This window comes from Rhinolophus sinicus, chromosome 14, assembly GCF_057876585.1.
Source record: "Rhinolophus sinicus isolate RSI-liver-muscle chromosome 14, RSI-T2T, whole genome shotgun sequence".
NCBI lineage: Eukaryota > Metazoa > Chordata > Mammalia > Chiroptera > Rhinolophidae > Rhinolophus > Rhinolophus sinicus.
Window position 1 is genome coordinate 22,548,492 of NC_142514.1, and position 20,805 is coordinate 22,569,296.

A 20,805-nucleotide genomic window follows, 5' to 3' on the forward strand; every position below is an offset into this window, starting at 1 on the left:
CCAGGAATTTAAAGAACATAATCAAGGATAATGTGTAAAGATTTATGTAAGAAAGATATTAATTGTAGCACTTCTAACAGCCCCAAACCCCAACGAAACCAACCAAGCAACCAACCAACCAAACAAACAAAACCAAAAACGGTAATATCCCAAATGTTCAACAGTAAGAGATTGGTTAAATAAATTGCAACAAATTTGTATACTGGAATCCCCACATTGGATAAGATATTTCTTCACCTGGGAAAATGTTCATCAAACAGGATGCAAAATTGCAGTTCTAACAAAAACCTCAATTTTGTTTGATAGATACAAGTGATGATCTATCTATAGTATGATTACAGGAGCTTCTCTCCTTCTCTGTGCATTTTTGTATCTTCAAAAAGTTCTGTAATGAATTCTATAATAAACAGATACTACTTTTATATTAAGAAAACAACCTTTTAAGTCAGATAAAAAGAGATGATCTTCTCTTGGACAAGGAAATAACTTACAGCATTCTAGTGTGTGAAAGATTCAACACCCCCTCTGAAGTAATGCCTGAAACCCTGGCAAGACCAGCCCCAGGGGCCCCTTTGGACCTCTAGTCCACAGTGTGATTATGAAACAATTACGTTTCCCCACGGGCTCACAGCAACTCATTTTCTACACCCTGATAATGAATTTGCTCTCCCTTCAGCTTGGTCTCTTCTATTTTACCTCACAAAAGAAGTTAACATTCATTCCTCATCTCCACACGGGGCTTCTACAAGATGCCTGACCTTAAAGGAGGCAGGAATTGTTATACTCATTTTTCAGGAATATGTAGACTGGGACTAAGGTGGTGCCCCAGAGAACAGTGTTCATGGGGGGGGGGGGTGAGTGTGGGGAAGTAAGCTTATTTTCTCTAGAGGAAGCTTCTATGTGGCCAAAATTCACTTCAATCCAAAAAGACCAAGAGTTTATCAAGGTTTGCTGTGCCCAGGGCACCAGGCAAGGGGCAAAGGAGCAGTCTTCCCTTTCTACAGTGATTCTGACCAGGCATCGAATTCCCAGGAGGGAAAGCAACTAATACTGCACAAAATGTAAGTTTCATTCATTCAATTATTAAAAATGTCCTACACTTTGGTGCATATGTGGGAACAGAGCCAGGAGTGCAGTTTCTAGGCTCTCGGCCTCACATAGAAAGGTGCTGGCTCAGGTAGTAAATGGCCATCAACTGTGATTGGATGGCCATCAGCTGTGGCTAGTTGGCTGTCAGCTGTAACCAGTGAGCCATTGGCCACTAATATAACTGCTGTGGCTACGCTAGCAGAAAAATGGGGGCTAGCAAGAAGATGGTGGCTGAGCTAGCAAGCGGTGGAATATGGATTGAAGATTGCAGAGAAGCAGATTGCTAACAAGTGAGATTGTTTGGCAGAGACAAGTGGATGGCGGGTTGTGGATAGTGTGGCTCCTGCTTCCTGTGTCTCCAACCCAGCTGCCAGCGAGAATATAGCGGTATGACTCCCCTATATATGGCTCCGTGGGTGTTCCTTTTTGGCCTCACCATGTCCTGCGTTCTTATGTGGGGAACGGGACCAGAAACCCTGCAGGTTGCCCCTCATGACACATGGCGCGGTGAGCAGGGTCCCCCACGTGACAGTATACTAAAGACTATAAAGGGAAGATTGAGAGAGCCCAGGGGAAGGAAGGACTACCTCATTCATTCATTCACTGAATATTAATTTCTAATTTTATTGGGTACGGTGTGTCAGCACTGTGCTAAACACTTTACATGCATTGTCTCATTTAATTTTCCCAACAAACTACATATGAGGTGACTACATTATTATCTGCATTTTTTAAATAGGATAAGGCACAGAGAGGTTAGCCTCTGGCTGAGCAGATTTGAACTCAGGTCTGTCTGACTGGCTGGTGCCCAGCACTGCCAGGTGAAAAGATAGGCAGTTTCTGCAGACATGGGACTCACAGTGCAGCTGGGTTCCAGAAAGAGGATTCATGGAGGTTTCTGTGAAACAGAAGGACCTTGAAGGATACAGAGGATTTGACTTTGAAGTTGGGGACGTTTCAGGCTGAGAGAACATTGGGAGCAAACCATCAGAGGTGAGAGAGAATAGAGTATGCTGTGGGTTCTATTCAGTGGGCTTTGGGGGAATCGGGAAGGTTCTTAGGCAGGATAGTTATGACCAGATTCATATGTTATATGGATCACTTGCAGGACAGACTGGAGAGGAAAGAGATGAATGCAAGACGAGCTAAGACATATGTCTGGTAGTGTTTTGTGGTGGGCAGAGTAAGGCCCCCTCCCAAGATGTCCACATCCTACTTCCCAGAACCTGTGACCATATTACCTTATATGGCAAAAAGGACTTTGCAGATGTGATTAAGGATTATGAAATGGAGAGATTATCCTGGATTATCTGGATGGGCCCAATATAATCACGAAGGTCCTCCTTCATAAGGATACCAGAGAGGTGGGAGAACCAGAGGAGATGTGATAACACAAGCAGGGGTCAGAGTGGTGGGACTGCTGGCTGGGGACCACAAGTCAAGGAACAATGGCAGCCTCTGAAGTTGGAAAGGCAAGGAAACAGATTCTCCCCTAACGCTTCCAAAACACACGTTCTGCCGACACCTTGATTTTAGCCCCGTAAGACCCATTTTGGACTTCTAACCTTCAGAATTGTAAGATAATAAATCTTACAATTGTTCTAAGTCACCAAATACATAGTAATTTGTTACAGCAGCAATAGGAAACTAATACATGTTCTTTGGATGCAAGCAACAGAAATCGGGCTATATTTAGCAAGAAAGGAATTCACTGGAGAGCACAGTTGTACAACTAGCAGCCTCAGGAATGCTAGGAGCCGGGGCTACTTTCATAATCTAGATGTCAGGAACCAGTGGACAGTGCTGAGGGGAATGCTCATTCCCTCCTCCAGCTTTTTCCATGTGGAGGGGCCTCTTTTAGAGTAATACCCTTGCCTCTTGTCTCACCCCTCTCCCCATCTATCCTCCCTAGAGAAAGAACTGGAGGAATGACTTATCTGATTGGTGAGTTTGGGGAGAATGAATGGGGCGCAACTCAGCTCTTTCTCCCTTTCTTTTTCAGATCTGCCTGCCTACAAGAACCATGTTTTTGTGCTCTGTTCCTCCATGCTCTAAATTTCCCAGGGGCTAACCCCCACCAGGAAGATTATGATTTTCCAGCACAGCTGGAGACTGGGTGAAGAAGATTAATTTTGAAGTTCAGTATTAGTAAGACCACTGCCTGTCAGACCTAAAAGTATATCTCCAACAGCCTTGTCAGTAATAAAGGAGATATTTTGAACTCCCTATGTCTTATTTCTGTAGCTATCTCTCATTTGGTTCTAAACTTAGGTGAGGCTACCCCAAAACCCAATACACAGTTTCTCATAGATGCTCTGATCGGAATGACTCAGCTTGACTCTTTCCTGTATCTGTGTCATTCTACTCAAGATTCAAAGTCCTGGCTTGGCTTGGATCCCATATTTACCCCTTGGCAAATGTGGAGTTCCCTCAAGACTGTAAAGAATGGGAGAAGTAGTTCCCCAAAGCAACTGATAACAGTTTCCAAAATAAAAGGGAGGAGCTAATGGGCAAGACAAAATGACAGAAGTCCACTGCAGGGAATTATTGCAAAACTTCTAGCAGAAAGGTAATGAAGGCCCAGACTATGGAGGTAGAATTAATGAAACTTGACACCAGACCAGATGGGGATAAAAATGTCCAAGTTTTGGGGCCAGGTGACTGGGGGGATGGTGGTGCCATTAATATTAATCTCATTCATTCTTTAATAGATTCATCCAACATACATATTATGTGCCCAGTATTGTGTGCTTCGCGCTAGGGATCCAGTGGTAAGCAAGGAGGTCAGAGTCTCCACCCTCATAGACCTTCAGTCAAGTGGGGGAAAAGACAAGTAAGATGGAGATTACAGTACAGTGATGGAGGTTATGCTGCCATGAGAATGTAATGGAGGGGCACCCAGCCCAGATTTGAGAGGAAGTGACATCTAAGAGAGATGAGGAGGCTTTGCCTAGAGAAGAGGGAGGGGAAGGGTGTTCCAGACATAGGGAAGAGTATGTGTAAAGGCCTGGAGGGAAGAAAGACTGTGGCAGGTAGAGAGGAACCATGGGACTTCTCAGAGGAAGGCCTCTCCGAGGTTGTGGAAGTCTTAGACTGCAAAGGGCTTGGGGGACAACAGCCATGTCTCACCTTACAGAGGCTGAAAGGACAGAATCTTGCCCATCTTCCTGGCAACGGGGAGTGAGCACATGACCAGGCCTGGCCAGTGGGGTGTTCCTGCCTGGGACTTTGACCTTTGAGGGAGAAAGGGGAAGTGGCAGGGTCTGTTCTTGGAGGGCGAGGTGAGAGTCCAGCAGTAGTGGCTGTCCATGTGCTTCCCTGTGCCATGTCTTTGCCTGTGTTCTTAGCCTCATTGCTCTTGGTTCCTGTGCCTGTTTGGAATTTGTGAGCACCCCACATTACAGGTTTCCCTCACTATGAGAAAGTAGAGTGTTCCTATGAAACATTTTGTGAGGTAAAATGGCATAAAGCAAAGAAGCAATGACCATTCATTTACATGCAAAAAGTTCTGGGTGCTCCCAGACCCCCAAAATGGAGCTCACAGATGTTCACAGACACAGTTCAAAGCTCTGGCAGCTTGATGCTGAGATTTGGAGCGTGGTATCAGGGAAGGTGCTTGGCTGGGTCACTCTCGTTGCCCTTGGGGTGCACGCTGCCTCTCTCACAGCTCACTGCAAAACAAATGCTGAAGGCTATTGTCACTTTTTGCCTACTTTCTCTAAAAGCAAAAATCCTCTTTGGACGTCTTTCCGTTGGCGAAACAGATACTTTCATAAACGTAAGGTGATGAAACACACTTCAAGAAGCGGAGGATACCTGTATTCAATAAATCCCTTCACGGTTTAGGTTAGCCATCAAGAACCCCGACTGGTACAGAGCTGGGAGAGGGTCAGCCTGTCTGGAGTTACAACGAGGAGGTCAGGGCAGAAAGAATAGGCTGGGGAGGCAGGGACCAAAGGGAATTTTCCTGAGGGCTTCTAGGGAAAGCTTTCCCCGCCAATAAAAAGAGAGATACCCAAGAGGAAAAGCTCCTCCCTTCCTGCCTGCCTTTGGATGTTGAGGGAAGATACAATGCTTAGTCTAACAGCCATCCTGGGACGATGAGGAGAGAGCCAAGAGACTCAGAGAGAAGTCGACCCAGAGTCTGACATTGTTGAGCTGCTGAATCACACAACCTGGGTATCACCTTCCTCTAGACCTCTTGTGATGGGAGATAGACCCCTAATGTTCAAGTCACATTGATTTGGGTACTCTGGTACCCGCTGCTGAAAGCACCTTATGTGATACTGCAAGTTGCCTAACCCTTCTGGGCCTCAGTTTCTCTTCGCGAAGTGGGGATGGTGATACCTGCCTCAGGATCACAGTGAATATTGACTTAGATAATGGATATAAAGTATTTAGTACAATGCCTTACTTATGGCAAGCAGTAAATGTTCACTTTTACTACCTGCTTCAAAACCATGGAGCAAATGAGTTCATCCCAGCAGAGGATAGGGAGAAGAGAAGGAGAATGAAGACTAAATGGGGGAACCAACACTTGAGGGGAAAGAAGTGGCCAGCAAAGGAGTCAGAAATGATTAGAGAGTTAAGAGGAAAACTTAACACATTTTTTTGTGGGAAACGAGTAAACTCGTCATATCGCCTCTAGTTGGAACCGGCAAAAATTTTGCAAAGTAAATAAATAGAGACCTCTTTTTAAACTAAAACACTGAAAGTTTCATAGAAAAATATCAAATAGATCGAAAGATATGAATATTTTACGGAAAGTCTAATTTTGGCGAGAAAATGTCAAAAAAGCCCCGCGTTACGTCGCGATTTGGTGGGAAAACGCCCGCTTACAAAGTGTTAAAATTTCAATCTACCCACCACATCTTTTTTTCATCTGGAAAACTCCCACTCATTCTTTAAAGTCCAGTTTAAATATCCCCTTCTCTGTGAAGCCTTCCTGGGCATTCAACCCGTAGCATCAGACTCCGAGTTAGTTGTCCTGTTGCTCTGGCTCCCACAACACACCCTTCTTTTCCTCCACATGTCATTATTTATTGTGATCTTCTGCTTTTATTTCTGTCTCCTGCCCCAGTCCAGGAATGAACTCCCTGAGAACAGGAGTGCCCTGAGGGATCTGTCCCTAGCGTGAGGCCAGGCAGCCTGTGGTAATAACGAAAGCTAACAGCTGGTGACTGATCACCCTGTCCCAGGCGCTGTGCTCAGTGTTTTATGCATAGTCAATCATTTAATCCTCATGGCAATTTATGAGGTAGGTGCTATTATTAGTTCCATTTTACAGGTGAAGAAATGGAAGAATTGAGAGGGTAAGTAACTTGCCCGAGGTTATGGCCAGCAAATGGCAGAGCTGGGGTACAAACCCAGGTGGTCTGGCTCTGTAGCCTGTACTATTAACTACTACCTCATCTCATACAGAGTGGGCACTGTTTGTACATGTTTGTTGATTGAAATGATAAAAAGGAGTGTTACCAAAGCCAAAGAAAGACTTTCAGGGAGTACATTAGTCAGCTTCAGCTAAGTTATGCTGCAGTGACAAATAATCCCCAAATAGCAGCATCCAAAAAGGTTACATGCTAGCTACAGGTCAGCTATGGTTCTGCTATACATCAGGGATGCTGGCTGAAGGAGCAGCCCCTGTCTAGAACAATGTTGTTCTCAGGGGAGAGGGAAAAGATACACAGGTGTGCGGGAGTCTGCTTGCATGAGTGAGATCCTATAGTGTGCATCTCTTCCCAACTCCGTGCTCAGTGACATCACATTGGTGGAAATCAGTCATGGTAGGAGTATTTGTATTATGGAATTTGGAAAATACTTTTTCTCCTTAGAGAACAGTTGTTAAACATTTACCAGCACAGCACTGGAAAAGGAAAATGATGTTAGCCCTTAAAGCTTCTGCTCAGAAATGGCATAGGTCATGGAAATGTCACAGGTCACATGCACTCACATTTTACTTGCCAAAGCAAGTTTCATGGTCAAACTGTAGACAATGGGACCAGGAATATACTTACTTCTTCCACTGGGAGGGGTCCAGGTGGAGGGGCAGTGAATATTTGTGAGCAATAATACAACCTGGCTTCATGAAGGAGTCAGGGATGAGGACTGAGAAAAACCTCTTGGAATTGGCCTCAAGGGCTTTGTCCATGACCTACAACAAGGGAGCTGTTTCAGTTAGAAGTTGGGGAAGGGGATGGATGGAGGTACGTGAGGTGTGAGTTGAGATCCCTCATTCTTGAGGCTATTCAGGGGAAGGAGGGACACACATAGGCAAGCTAGTAATCTGAGGCCATGGCCATGTGGAAAGCAAGGTGTCTTCTAGAAAGAGGCAGCCTGTTTCTGGGTGGGCACAAATGTCATTTTTAGTATTAACTTATTTTTTTCTGCAACTATTGTTTTTCCACTGTCACGCCAGGGATGACACTGGAGAAGGCAAAGATCAAAAGAGAAAGTCTCAGTCTGAGGGTTCTAAAAGCTGAGGTCCCATTCTAAGGAAAAGACAGATGGAAGAGGCATGGCTGGTTAGCTCAGTTGGTTAGAGCATGGTGCTGGTAGCCCCAAGGTTGCCGGTTCGATCCCTGCATGGGCCACTGTGAGCTGCGCCCTCCTTAAAAAATAGATAAATAAAGTATTCATTTGCCATTCAACAGCATGTATTTAAAAAAAGAAAGAAAGATGGAAGAAACACAGTTCCCCATTGCCAGAAACAAGACACCTTCGCCTAGAAGGGAGAAGAGAGTCTGAGGGAAAGTAAAATGTTGAACTATTACGGGTGACTGAGAAGGGGGTTCAGTGGGGTGCTGTGGGGTATAGCAATGATAGGATTCCCAGACAGGTGTGGAAAATCCTAGAGCAGAAGAGGATCTATCACTTTTCTGGGGGCAGCGGGAGGGACCAAAACAAGCACAGGATCTCAGAGCCTCACTCCCATGCCCTGACGCAGGGTAAGGACCTGAGACACCCCCAAGTGTCTCCTCATGACCCAGTGTGCTGCAAAGGGTAGCAGCGTGTGCTGCTTCCCATTGTGGGTTGGGGGATGGGGGGCACCAGTGACCAGTGGACTAGAAGAGGCCTTGATGCGCGTACAAGCAGCTCAGGGCAGGACCTCTGTGGACTGATGGCTGGAAAGCAAAAGGGACCCAGGACATTCCCGCAGGCCCTTTTGGGACAGCCTCGTGCAGTGGTTAGCTGCCACCGCCACTGCTACTGTTACGGGCCTACAGTCCCTTATCTCAAACCAGACGTGACTCAGAACTGGGAATTCTTGTGGACTTTAGACAAAGGTGGTAATGTGGCACATGCAGTCTCTTAGGTAACACTGCTTAGTAGGGTCCGGGGCAGCCCATGCAATGAAACACATTAATGTTTCTGCAATAAAACATATGGGATACATAAAGATTATAGAGTCTATACCTTTCAAATCAGAATGGCTTTCCAGTCAGATTTGCTGTCAAGTGACTTTAGGTGCCCAATTAAAAAAAAAAAATCTTTCCTGGATCAGTCCTGGGAGTCAGCCTGACTCCTTCTTTTCCCTCCTTGTTCTCCCCTGGATCCAAATGTTCAGCGAGTTCCACCCTCCCTATCTCCTTAGCACCTCTCACGTCTGTCTCCTTCCATCCCTTCTGCGACACACTGGATCAGGCCACCTTTCCCTCTCACCAGGATTATCACAGCCACCTCCTGGCTGACGTCCTGCAGCCTTCAGTTTCTCCTCCATGCCAGCCCCAGAGGAGTTGCTCCAGAATACAAATTTCTGGCTTGGCCTGGGGTGTCCTATCAGGATAGTGATGTGATTCCCTGAAAAATACCAGCAGAATTAAGGAATGTCAATTTTCTTTAGTGGCCCTGCGTATGGAAACTTCTCTGTTTAGTCTACTGAGCAGGAGACAATGGGCATACTCCCAGATGGAGGTGCAGGTGGCTTGGGCCTTCCAAAGTTCCACACGTGACGCAAGTTGCTGCTGCCCACAGAAGGAGGATTCTGCTGGGTGCCAGAAGCTCCCACCTCCCTGTCTCAAGAGTCTGGTTCCCTCCTGAATCCTCAGGCAGGAGCTGGTTATGTGCCCGCCTGTTTATCAGATACAAGTAACTGGTGCAAAACACACGTACCAGAGTCAATTTCTCAGGGTTAGGAGGGCCAGGTTTCAGTTTGCCTGAGGGCTCTCCTTAAAACTCCAAAATTCAATGCTGACCTCCAGAGAGCCTGGCTGGGTCACATTCATGGCTCTGTCTTATAGGCTGCATTGGCCCTGGCTATCAAGAACCAAAGCAAGCCAAGAGGCCAGCTCTGCCTATTTGTGTCTACAAAGGCCAAATGAAATCCCAGGTCTTCTCAGGCCAGGGCAGCAGCCCCTCATCCTAGCTGCTGCATGTATGAAAAAGAAAGAAACGGCAGCTCTAGAATTCTTACTTTTCTAGCCTTAGTGAAGGAAGTGGCCATGGGGCTTCCATTTTATGCTTGCCTTTTGACAATCAAGGTTCTCCAAAATTTAATTTAAAAAGTTACCATTTGTTGAGCAAGTATTTATACCAGGCCCTGTGTTCAGCATTCTACATGCAATCTCGCTGAGTCATTACAATACTCTTGCTATGTCAGAACTATTATTATCCCTATGTTCTGGATGGGAAGACAGAGTCCCCGCATGGATAATTGGCTTGCCTGAAATCATATATTTCGTGAAAGCTCCCACCATACAGTATTTTCTTTTGTGGCAGACTGTACTGTTTTTCAAAGGTATTTGATGTCCTTCCCTGTTACATATCCCTGCCCTATTGAACTTAGTCAAGAGCATGTGACTTGCTTTGGCCAATGAAATGTGGGTAGAAGTGACATGCTTGCCACTTCAGGGCAGAAGCCTTTGAGAGCCAGTGCAGCATTCGTATATTCTCTCTTTCTTGCCTGTGTTGAGAAGGAGGCTCCATCGACCTATGTCTCTGAGACCTCCCTTGAAACACCCAGTTGATTCAAATGAGCATTGAGTATGAGCAATAACTAATTTTGTTATATTAAGTTACTGAGATTTCCCCAGTTGTTTTTGTACTGTAGAAACCTGGCTCTTTCTAACTGATCTATCCTTCTGTGGTGTCAGAATAAAGAGGCTGGACAGGAGGCTCTTGCCAAATGAACCAAAACCTACTTACCACAGACTTTGATTTCCAGGTATTTACACAGACCAAGTCCCTCCCACCTGCAGATGGCACCTCTTCTTTTGTGCCCTTCTGGGGCTTCACAACCCCACCTCACCTGGAACCCACTTCCCAATCTCTGTAATAAGCTTCCTGTCCCTTTGACACTCAAACCACAACACTGAGATGTGGTTTTCTAAAGAACTGGCTAAGCCCAAGCCACCTGAACAAGCAGAGCCTTCCAGCTACTATTTTGAGGTCACCACGGCCAAATGCTGATTTCCATAAAAGCTGCCAGCCTTCTAAGTAAAGGCTTATGATGTGAATAGCAACAAGTACACACTTTGTTGGGAAATGCTGCACATTGGACACTGCCTCTGACAGAACCCCTGTGGAATTAACCAGGATTTCTATTGGGAAATGATGATGCAGAGCAGAGGGCACTATGTTGGAAGTGCTCCTAGAACACTTATTGAGCACCTACTATGCCTGGCAGTCAGAACTCTGTGGTCCCTGTGTCAGGGAACTCAGTGATGGTGGAGGCAGACAAGTGAGTGAGCAGAGAGTGATGATCCAGTGTGATAATGAGGTTGGCTGGTTAATTTAGTCATTCATTCACCTCATGCATATTTATTGAACTCTCTTGGTTAGCTAGGGACTAGGCATGTAGTGTCAACAAGAGAGTGACTATCATTGCCCTCCTGAAGTTTATAGTCTAACAAACATGAGAGAAATAGACACAAAGTGCTAAGGGAACATTTAACAGGGGCAAATAACCTAATCTGGGGTGGAGGGGTATGAGGTTCTGGGATAATTTTATAAAGGACGTGATTCCAGAACTGAATTGTGAAGGATGACCAGGAAGGAGACAGCAAAAAAGAAGAGGGAAGGACATTCCAGGCAGAGGGGATAGTTTAAGTGAAGTCCTGGAAGCATGAATCAGCTGAGTGCATTTGGTAAGTGCAAGTAGTTTGGTAGGACTGAAGCATGGAGTTTAAAATAAAGAGGGGAAAGAGATAAGGTGAGAGATTAGGCTGACAGGGGCTACATCTCAAAGGGTCCTAGGTGCTGGGTTTAGGTGCTTGGACTTAACTGAAGACAGCAGGAGCCATTGCAAGTGTATTGAGTTGGAGTGTTTATTAGTTAGGAAGCAGGTTCAGCTGCTATAACAAAGACTCCAAAATAACAATGTCTTAAAGTAGGTAGATGCTTACTTCTTGCTGCAGAAAAACCTGGGTAGGCAAGCCAGAGTGGGCATGGTGGCTCCACAGTCATCAGGAACCCTGGCTCCTTCTGGCGCGTTGCTCTGACATACTCAATATACCTCTTCCTTCTTGTGGTCCACGAGGGGGCTCCAGCTCCAACCATCACTTCTGCATTTCAGCCAGCAGGGAGGAGTAAAGAGGCATGGAAGACACACCCCTCCCACTCAAAGGCATAACCTGGAACTTGCACACATAATTTCACTCACATTGCACTGTCCAGAATTAAGTCACAAAGCCATCACTAACAGCCAGCGTGCTGGGAAATGTTTTTTGTTTTGTTTTTTCCATTCTGGACAGATGTATCCTTAGCTAAAAGGTAGAGGCTCTATTACTAAAGGAAGGATGGTTGCTGGGGAACAACTAATCATCTTCAACAGGGAGTGACAATCCTATTTGCCTTTTAGAAAGATCTCTCTTGGGAAGGGTTGAGAATGGACTGGATGGTAAGAGATCAGAGCCAAGGGAATAATCCAAATGAGAGCTACTGAGGCCTGAACCGAGGCAGAGACATCTGGATGGGAGACGTGGACAAAGGCTTAGGAGATATTTGGGAGTTGAATGGACAGGACATGGTGACCAGTTGACTGTACTTCTAATTTACTTATCATAGTAATGTGCCTAGCACCGTGCCTGGCATACAGTAAGTGCTTATGAGCGAATGAATGTCTGAGGTGAAAGAGGAATGAATAAGTGAATGAATGAAGTGAAACAGGAGTAGTCAAGGACAATAATAATAATAATAATAATAATAATAATAATGGCTCCTGGAACTAGTTTGATTGAGAAATATCAACATTTAAAGGTAAATCAGTCTTTAAAAACATAGCTTCTACCAACTATAATCTTTCATTCTCCCTTTCCCGATCAGCACTTAGCCCCCTCGATGACATCTCCACCTGGTTCCAAAATTCAGTCATTTTTAGTTATTAAGGAAGTCTCTTGTTTCAGGGATTCACTTGGTCTTTCGATTTTCAAAGGTCAATCGCTATAGGATTCAAAGTCCCAGAAGGCAGGACTTGTGGCAGGAGAGGGGGTGGGTGTGGTCTGCTTCCCTGCCCTCTGTGGAGAGGAACAAAAGGAAAACCAGGACTTGTTTCCTTAGGTATATATCCCCTGCTGGCCCTTGGCTGACCCTTTCTTTACTCCTAGTAATGTGGCTGTGTTCCTTTCCTCTCGGTCCTCACAGCTGTTCAGTTCATTATCTCTAGACTCTGTGTGTGTGTGTGGCGGGGGGGGGGGAGGTGAGGCCTGCACAGGCCATGCCAATAAAGGGCTTGGTGCCAGACAGCTCTCTTCTGCCGGTGGCTGTAGGCTAACCCTTCATGGGTCACCTCTGTGCTCCCAGCCAGCCTGCTGAGTCCCACCACTTCTGCCTTCTGCAGCCCCAGGCCCAGGGCCTGTGGACATGGGCAGAATCTGTCTTTCTTCCTCTTCTTGCCCACTCACCACCTAGTCACATCCTTGGCCTTCTCTCTCCAGGGCCCTTTTGCCTATTTCACTATCACCAGGGCAGGTCCGCAGGTGCAGTGGCTCAGTTGACACCCCTGAGGAATGAGAGGTCAGACGCCCTCTGGTGGCACCCAAAACTGGATGAATTATTCTCTTGGCTCTGTTCCAGTTATCTACTGCCGTGTAACAGACCACCCTAAATTTCACAAACTAAGACCACCACCATTTTCTCATGCTCACGGATTCTGTGGGTCAGGAATATGACAGGGCACAGAGGGGATGGCTGGGCTCCGCTTGCAGTAGGCAGCCTCCAAGATGGTTTCCAATGACCCAAGCACCTCCTCCTCCCCATACTCGTGTCTTTGTGTAGTCCCCTCCCACTTTGTATTAGGGTTGGTCTGGGTGGCCAATAGAATATGGCAGGATTAATTGTATATCACCTTCAAGTGTAGATTATAAAAGATATTGTGGTTTCTTCCTCTCTGTTTTTTGGATCACTCAACTCTGGGGGAAGCCAGCTGCTATGTCATGAGGACACTCATATATGAAGAGGCCCTTCTGGAGGGGAACTGAGGCCTCCTGTCAATAATAATGTGAATGAGCTTGGAAGTGGATGCTCTAGCCCCAGAGAAAGTCTTAAATGACTGTAGCCCTGGCTGACAGCTTGACTGCAATTTCATGAGAGACCCTGAGTCACAACCACCCAGATATGTTGCTCTCAGATTCTTGACTGTCAGAAATGGTGTGAGATGGTAAGTGTTTGTTGTTTTAAGCTGTTATATTTGGAGATAATTTGTTATGTAGCAATAGATAACTAATACACTGCTCCACGATGTCCCTGGGCCCTTAGCTGGAAAGACTCGAATGGCTGGGGCTGGAATAACCTGGTGCCGGAATCACCTGGTGCCTGAGCTGCGATGATGTGATGGCTCAGGTGATGCTGTTGCCTGGAGAGCCTACACATGGCCCGTCCACGTGGGTTGGCTTCTCACAGCACAGCAGCTGGGCTCCAAGACGGAGTGTCTCGTGGCAAGCGTCTATAGAGTGAGCTTTCCAAGAGACCAAGGAAAGAGTTGCAAGGTTCCTTTTGGCCTCGCCTTGGAAGTCATGTAGGGTAGCTTCTGCTGCGTTCTATTGTTATGAGTGAGTCACTAAGGCCAGCCCAGATTCGAGGGGAGGGGACTTGACTGGTCCTCTTGATGGAGGAGTGATAGAGTCACATTGCAGAGGAGCAAGTGAGGTGGTAGCCATCTTTGCAAAATACAGTTGGACATACCTGCCCTGCCTCAGGGAGAAGAACCAATCCATAGCTCCGTGCTCTGCCCCTTGGGGAGAGAGGGACAGGTGGCTTCTTTTCATACCTCCAGCAGCAGGGATAGTGCTGGTTCAGCTGCATTGGCTCATCCTATCAAGCCCTGAGGGGAGCCAGCAGTCCTCTGAGCTTGGAAGGTGGAACGTTTCATATCTTTTTGTTCTTAGCTCTGGATTCTGGTGCTAATTTTACCTTTCTGGATAAAAAGGGAAGGTCCACCTGACACCTTGTCCCACCAAATCACTCCACCCTTTCTCTGTCAGCCACTGTGCTTAGCACGTTACCTCAGTCAGTCCTGCACTCACCCTTGTTGCTAGGGATTATGACCCCATTTCACAGAGGAGGACGTCTTCTGACCAAGGTCACACAGCTGGAAGGCAGTGGAGGAGGGACTCACTACCCTGCCCCCTAAGTGTATGCCCTGGGGGCCCAGGGATTCCAGAAAGTCTACTGGGTGTTGGAGCCTTAATCTTGGTCTCCTCAGGTCCCTGTAAAGGGTGAGGCCAGTGTAAGATGCAGGGACTGGAGGGCAGTACTCACGTGAGGCCTGGAGGCCAGGCCCCCTGAGGGTGGGGCTGGTTGTCAAGTACACTGTTTAGGTGAAAGGGGAGGAGAAAGAAGAGCCGAGAATCAGCTTTCACTTTCTTTTCAGGACTATCCCCAGTCAGTGAGTTTTTCAGTGGCCAGAGGGCAACCTCCAGGATAATAACCCTGGACTCACTGTGCTTCTGTGTTTCTTGAACTGAAACCCTTTCTCTGTCCTGGATCCTCTGGTTGGAGAGTCCTCTGAGCTCCTTGGGCCCAGCTCCAAGACGCTGTGTCTTGGAGTGATTTCCAGCCCCAGTGAACAGGTATCCTATGAGTGTCCGGCCTGCCCTGCCCTGCCCCTCCTCTTTCTGCTGACCCCTAGTTCCCATCATGCCACACTTCCAAGTCCCGGGATGTGACAGTTTTCAGCACCTACGCCTGCCAGGCACTGAGCTCATACTGGGGACCCAGCTCACACTGGGGTCCTCAGGCCGGTCACAGTCCAGTAGAAGGAGAAACATGAAGAGTTAACTGCCAGATATCAGGTTAAGGTCACATTGAAAAAGGGTAAGAATCACACAGAGGTGGGAGTGCCTAACTCCACATTAAAATGGAATGAACCATCGATTTATGCAGCAACATGGATGAATCTCAAAATTGTCATGCAGAAAAAAGAAGCCAGACACAAAAGAGTACAGACTGTATGATTACATTTTTATGAAGTTCTAGACCGGGTGAAACTGTGGATTTTATATAGCTAGAAATAAGAGCAGTAGTTGCTTGGGATGAGGGGCTAGGGACTGGGAAGGGACATGAGGTGATGGATGTTCTGAGGAATGTTCTGAAGATGAGGAATGAGGATGAGGAATAGTCTGAGGTGATAGAAATGTTCTAAACCTTGAAAGGAGTGTGGGTTACATGAGAACATTCGACAGCTAAAACTGACCAAACTATATACCTAAGATCTGTGAATTTCATCATATGTACATTATACCTGTGATGGGCAGCATTCAAAAGAATCCTAGTGACCCCTGGTCCTGGTGTGCCCGCCACTGTGCAATCCCTGCTCCCCGTATTGTATCAGGTTGATCTGTGTGGCCAATGGAATATGGCGGAAGGGATGGTATGTCACTGCTGTGATTAGGTTATAAAAGACACGGTTCCATCTTGATCTCTCTCTCGGATCACTTGTTCTAGAAGAGGCCATATGTTGAGCATCCCCACAGAGAAATGTATGTGGTAAGGAACTGCAGCTTCCTGCCAACAGCTAGTGAGTGAGCTTACAGTAAGCGGATTCTTTAGTCCCAGGGAACGCCTTCAGATGTCTGCAGCCTTGGCTGACTGCTTGACCACAGACTGATGAGAGACCCTGAGCCAGGCCACCCAGCTAAGCTGTTTCCTGATTCGTGACCCTCAGAAATTGTGTGAGATAACACATTTTTGTTGTTTTAAGCCACTAAATTTTGGGAGTTTTTTTGCAGCTATAAATGACAAATAGAATAGTTCAATAAACTAAACACGTGGGAAAACATCTTCTAAGTGCTCCTGGCCCAGATGGCTTTCCCAGGGACCTTTAAGTGCTTTCTGTGACTCAGACTTCTGGGCTCAGTCTCCAAAATGGAGAGATGAGGGGCCTGGAACTCTGTCTAAAAGTCAGGAACTGGTGTCTCCAAAATACCCACAGCCCCACAGCCGCTGCACACAGTACCAAGGATCGCACCTACTGTGCAGAGAGGACTCCAGAAATGCCCCCCCCACCCACTACCCCTGCCCATGTGTACCTGTAGGAATGCACTCAGGGCTCAACAACTAACAATAGCTACTATTTTGGGAACAGTATCTGTGTGTCAGGTTATATGCAAAGCGCTCTGTGTGCATCTTTTGATTAACTCTTCCCAACAACCCTCTGAAGAAGATATCACTAAACCCATTTTACAGTGCAGAAAACTGAGACTCAGAATGTTGAGACAAACTGCCAGGATCATAGAGCTATGAAGGTGGGGAAGCGTTAGAGGTAAATCTAGATTTGTCCAATTCCCAAACTGAGAGGCAGGCAAGCAGCAACCTCAGACCTGAAAATACTTTTCTCATCTATTGCTGTGAGAATAAGCCATACATTCTGCCATCAGAGAAAAGGCCATAACCTCAATTCAGATTCCCAAGGGTGATAATGTAAAGAGACTGGAGGATGATATCCAAGCCACTAAGAGTCTCAGAGATCATAGGAGTCATAGCAGAGGGAACTGAGACCTAGAGAAGGAGTTGACTTTTCTAAGGACTCCCATCCAATATTCTTTGAACCACATTGCCCTGCCTCTGCCACACAAGAGGGGAATGGCTGCCATGAGGGAGAAGCACATTAGGGCACAGGGTGGCTTTGGAGTAAGGAAAAGAGAGAGAAAGGGAAGTCAAAAATAATAACGAGGGAGTGGCTGGTTAGCTCAGTTGGTTAGAGCACAGTGCTCTTAATAACAAGGTGGCCAGTTCGATCCCCACATGGGCCACTGTGAGCTGTGCCCTCCACAACTAGATTGAAACAACTACTTGACTTGGATCTGATGGGTTCTGGAAAAACACACTTAAAATAAATGTTAAAAAACAAAAAAAGTAATAACGACAACAAAACTGGGATCCCATAATTTTGTATTGGGTCTACCCCACAATGGCTAGGGGCTACATAAACCAGTATCACACAGATGGTCCCAGTGAGAGCCTAGGCAGCCTTAGAGGACATCACAGAAAAGGCCTGACTGCAGTGCCTGGCTCGTGACAGGGCCTGATGAAAAGCACTTAATTTGCTATGACCTTGGGTTGCCTCATTCATTCATTCATTCATTCATTCATTCAGTAAATATTTACTGACCATCTGCTATGTGCTAAGTGCTGTTTTAGGAGCTTGGGATATTTCAGTGAACACAACATCTTTGTCCTTATGAAGCTTAAAATACATAGACTCAATATGTAAGTTCTGGGCCAGCCCAGTGGCTCAGGCAGTTAGAGCTCTGTGTTCCTAACTCCGAAGGCTGCCGGTTCGATTCCCACATGGGCCAGTGGGCTCTCAACCACAAGGTTGCCCATTTCGATTACTTGACTCCCGCAAGGGATGGTGGGCTGTGCCCCCTGCAACTAGCAATGGCAACTGGACCTGGAGCTGAGCTGCACCCTCCACAACTAAGACTGAGAAAGAACAACAACTTGAAGCGGAACAGAACCCTCCATAACTAAGATTGAAAGGACAACACTTGACTTGGAGAAAAGTCCTGGAAGTGCACACTGTTCCCCAATAAAAAAGATTCTAATTAAAAAGGATTAAAGAAACATAATCTTTAATGCAGTGCATGAATCTTGATGTGGTGGTCCTGGTTAAAAAAAAAAAAAAAAAAGCTAAAAATACTTCTAAAAAAAAAAATATATGTAAGTTCTAAAGTATCCTAGAAAGTGAAATGTGCCATAAAAGGAGAAACAGTAAAAAGGGCTAAGAGGACTAAGAGTGACAACAGGGTGTATAAAGGGGGTGGGTTGAAATCTTTAAAAGGACGATTGGGTAGGTGTCCTTTGAACAAAGACTGGAAGGAAGTGAGCCATATGGCTATCTGGAGGAAACACTCCAGGTAAAACACACAGGGATGTATCAGGGGAAAAGCAGAACTATGTCTGCAACTTACTCTCCAACAGTTCAGAAAAAATAAACTATGCGCATAGATAGATATATATAGATATTATGTATGTGTATATAAACATACGTATAATAAATATACATGTATATAGAGAAAAAGGATGATAAAGCAAATAATATTAGAACATTAACATTTTGGGAATCTGGGTGAAATGTATGTATTATTTTTAGAAATTTTCTGCATGAGATTTCAAAATAAAACATTGTTTGAGAAGATTTATATTATTAAAAAAAGAAAAATTCTAGGCAGAGGGAGTAGCCTGTGCAAAGATCCACAGGTGCGAGAGTGCTGGGTGTGTGAAGGAAGCATTCAGGGCTCTGGCAAAGACAATCAAGGGAATGTTCCAGTGTTTTTTACCTGCCTAGAATGTATCTCCCTTCTTCAGGTAACGTTATCCCATTTTCCCTTTGGGGAACCACCGCTGCCCTACTCTCCTTCCATAATGATCCCATCTCCTGGCTGGAGAGGGGGGTGGCTTGAGGCCTAGGCCTGGCCAATCAGAGACATGCACATCACACAACAAGGCCAAAGAGACACAGTCCAGGGGTCCAGGGCTGCCTGAGGAGGAAACCAACCCCGTGGAAGGGAGAGCTGAGACCTGAAACACGGCCTATATCTGAGCTTTGATCCCTCAGTAGTAGCTCAGTTATACGAGGCAATAAATTCCCTTTGTGCTTGAGCCAGTTTGAGTTGGAGTTTTTTCTTACTCTCAACAAAAGAATGTGTTGACTGATCCAAAGTGTCAGGACAGCCTCTCTGAGGCAAGGAGATTGAAGCAGAGGCCTGAAGGATAAGCAGCAGTTGGTCACGTAAAGAGACTGGGAAAATGTTCCAGATGTAGGGACCAGCAAATGGCAAGTCCCCAGGAAAGGAAAGAGTGTGGCAAGTTCAAGGAACAGCAGGAAGGTCAGGATGGTGGTGGCCGGGAGAGTAAGGAGCTGAACAGAGAGAGAGCTGGACAGAAATGAAGCTGGAGCTGGGTCCCTGATGGAGGGCTGCACAGGCTTTTTAAGGATCTGGGACTAGGTCCAGGAGCAATGGGGAGTCATTGCAGGGTTTTGAATAGGGATTGGCTTAATTTGCATTTTGACAAGAACACTCTGGTGGCAGTGTGGGGACTAGATTGACGAGAGGTAAGAGTGGTACAGGAGGATTACTCAGAACATGATTCCAGATCTCTGGGCTAGAGATGATGATGATGGCCTAGACAGAGTGGGGGCAGGAGATGAGCAGAGACTGAATGGATTTTGTGGCAGCTCGTCTCCAAAGCTGGCTCCCAATGACCCAGGGCTCCCAGTATTCATGCCTTGTATAGTCCCATCCCACAGTGAATCTGGGACAGCTCTGTGACCACTTTAACCAACAGAATGCAGAGGCAGTGACAGCTGTGCCTTCCAAAAGTAGAAGGTTTGGTGTCCACGTTATTGAGAACTGCTATGGGCCCCAGGGTCTCTCACAGACACCCAGCATGGCTGGAAGCCTCAGAGACAGAGGCAAACACTCTGGCTCCTTCTGGAGGGAATTCCACTCACCCTGGCTCTGACCTGTCACCTGATCACAGTCTCTGTGTCTCTGATTGGTCAGATAACTGGAGGCATATAGATGCAGTATGGTTCAATCAGCAGTGGGGGGAAGGGAGCACAGAGCCTGGAGGTACAGACAAGGCTGCCTCGCTCCACTCTTCCTTGGGGTGAGTGAGCAGTTCTTTAGAGGAGAACGTGACTACAGCAGCAATTTAGAAAGAGGCCCATTTGGGTGAGTCTTGCATGACTCAGGGCTGAGCACATTGGCCTCTGCCCCTGTGAAGTCCTACAGGGAATGAAATGGAATTTCATCATCCACCTCTTTGCTCTGGGCTGACCCTCTTCCTGAGCCTCTGACCCCTGCTGGGTGGTCCTCAGCTCAGTTCTCCAAACCTCCCAGTGGGGCTGCTTTTCCCATCCTGCCCCCAGCAGTATCCCTCGGGCCTATTGCTGGGTTTTCTCTGGCCCTCTGCACCCTGGCTCAGGGTAATAAGACAAATAGCTACCACTTACAATGCATTTACTAATGTACTTGCCAAGCACTGGGCAAGAGCTTTTACATGCCCATGAACTCCTTGCACCAATTCTAAGAAGTAGGTACTCTTAATGTGGCCATGTTACAGATGCAGAAAGGGAGTCTCACACAAGATAAAAAACTTTGCCAAAGTCACACAGCCAGGGAGGATTGCCCCAGGAGATGAATGGAAGTTTACTCGTATATACCCTGGAAGTTTATTCTCTTATTATCTAGAGACAGTACAGCCATTCAGCCCGGATTGGTTTTTGCCCCACCTTACCTGCCTGTCAGAGAGGGCCTGGGGGTGAGAGTCTTATCC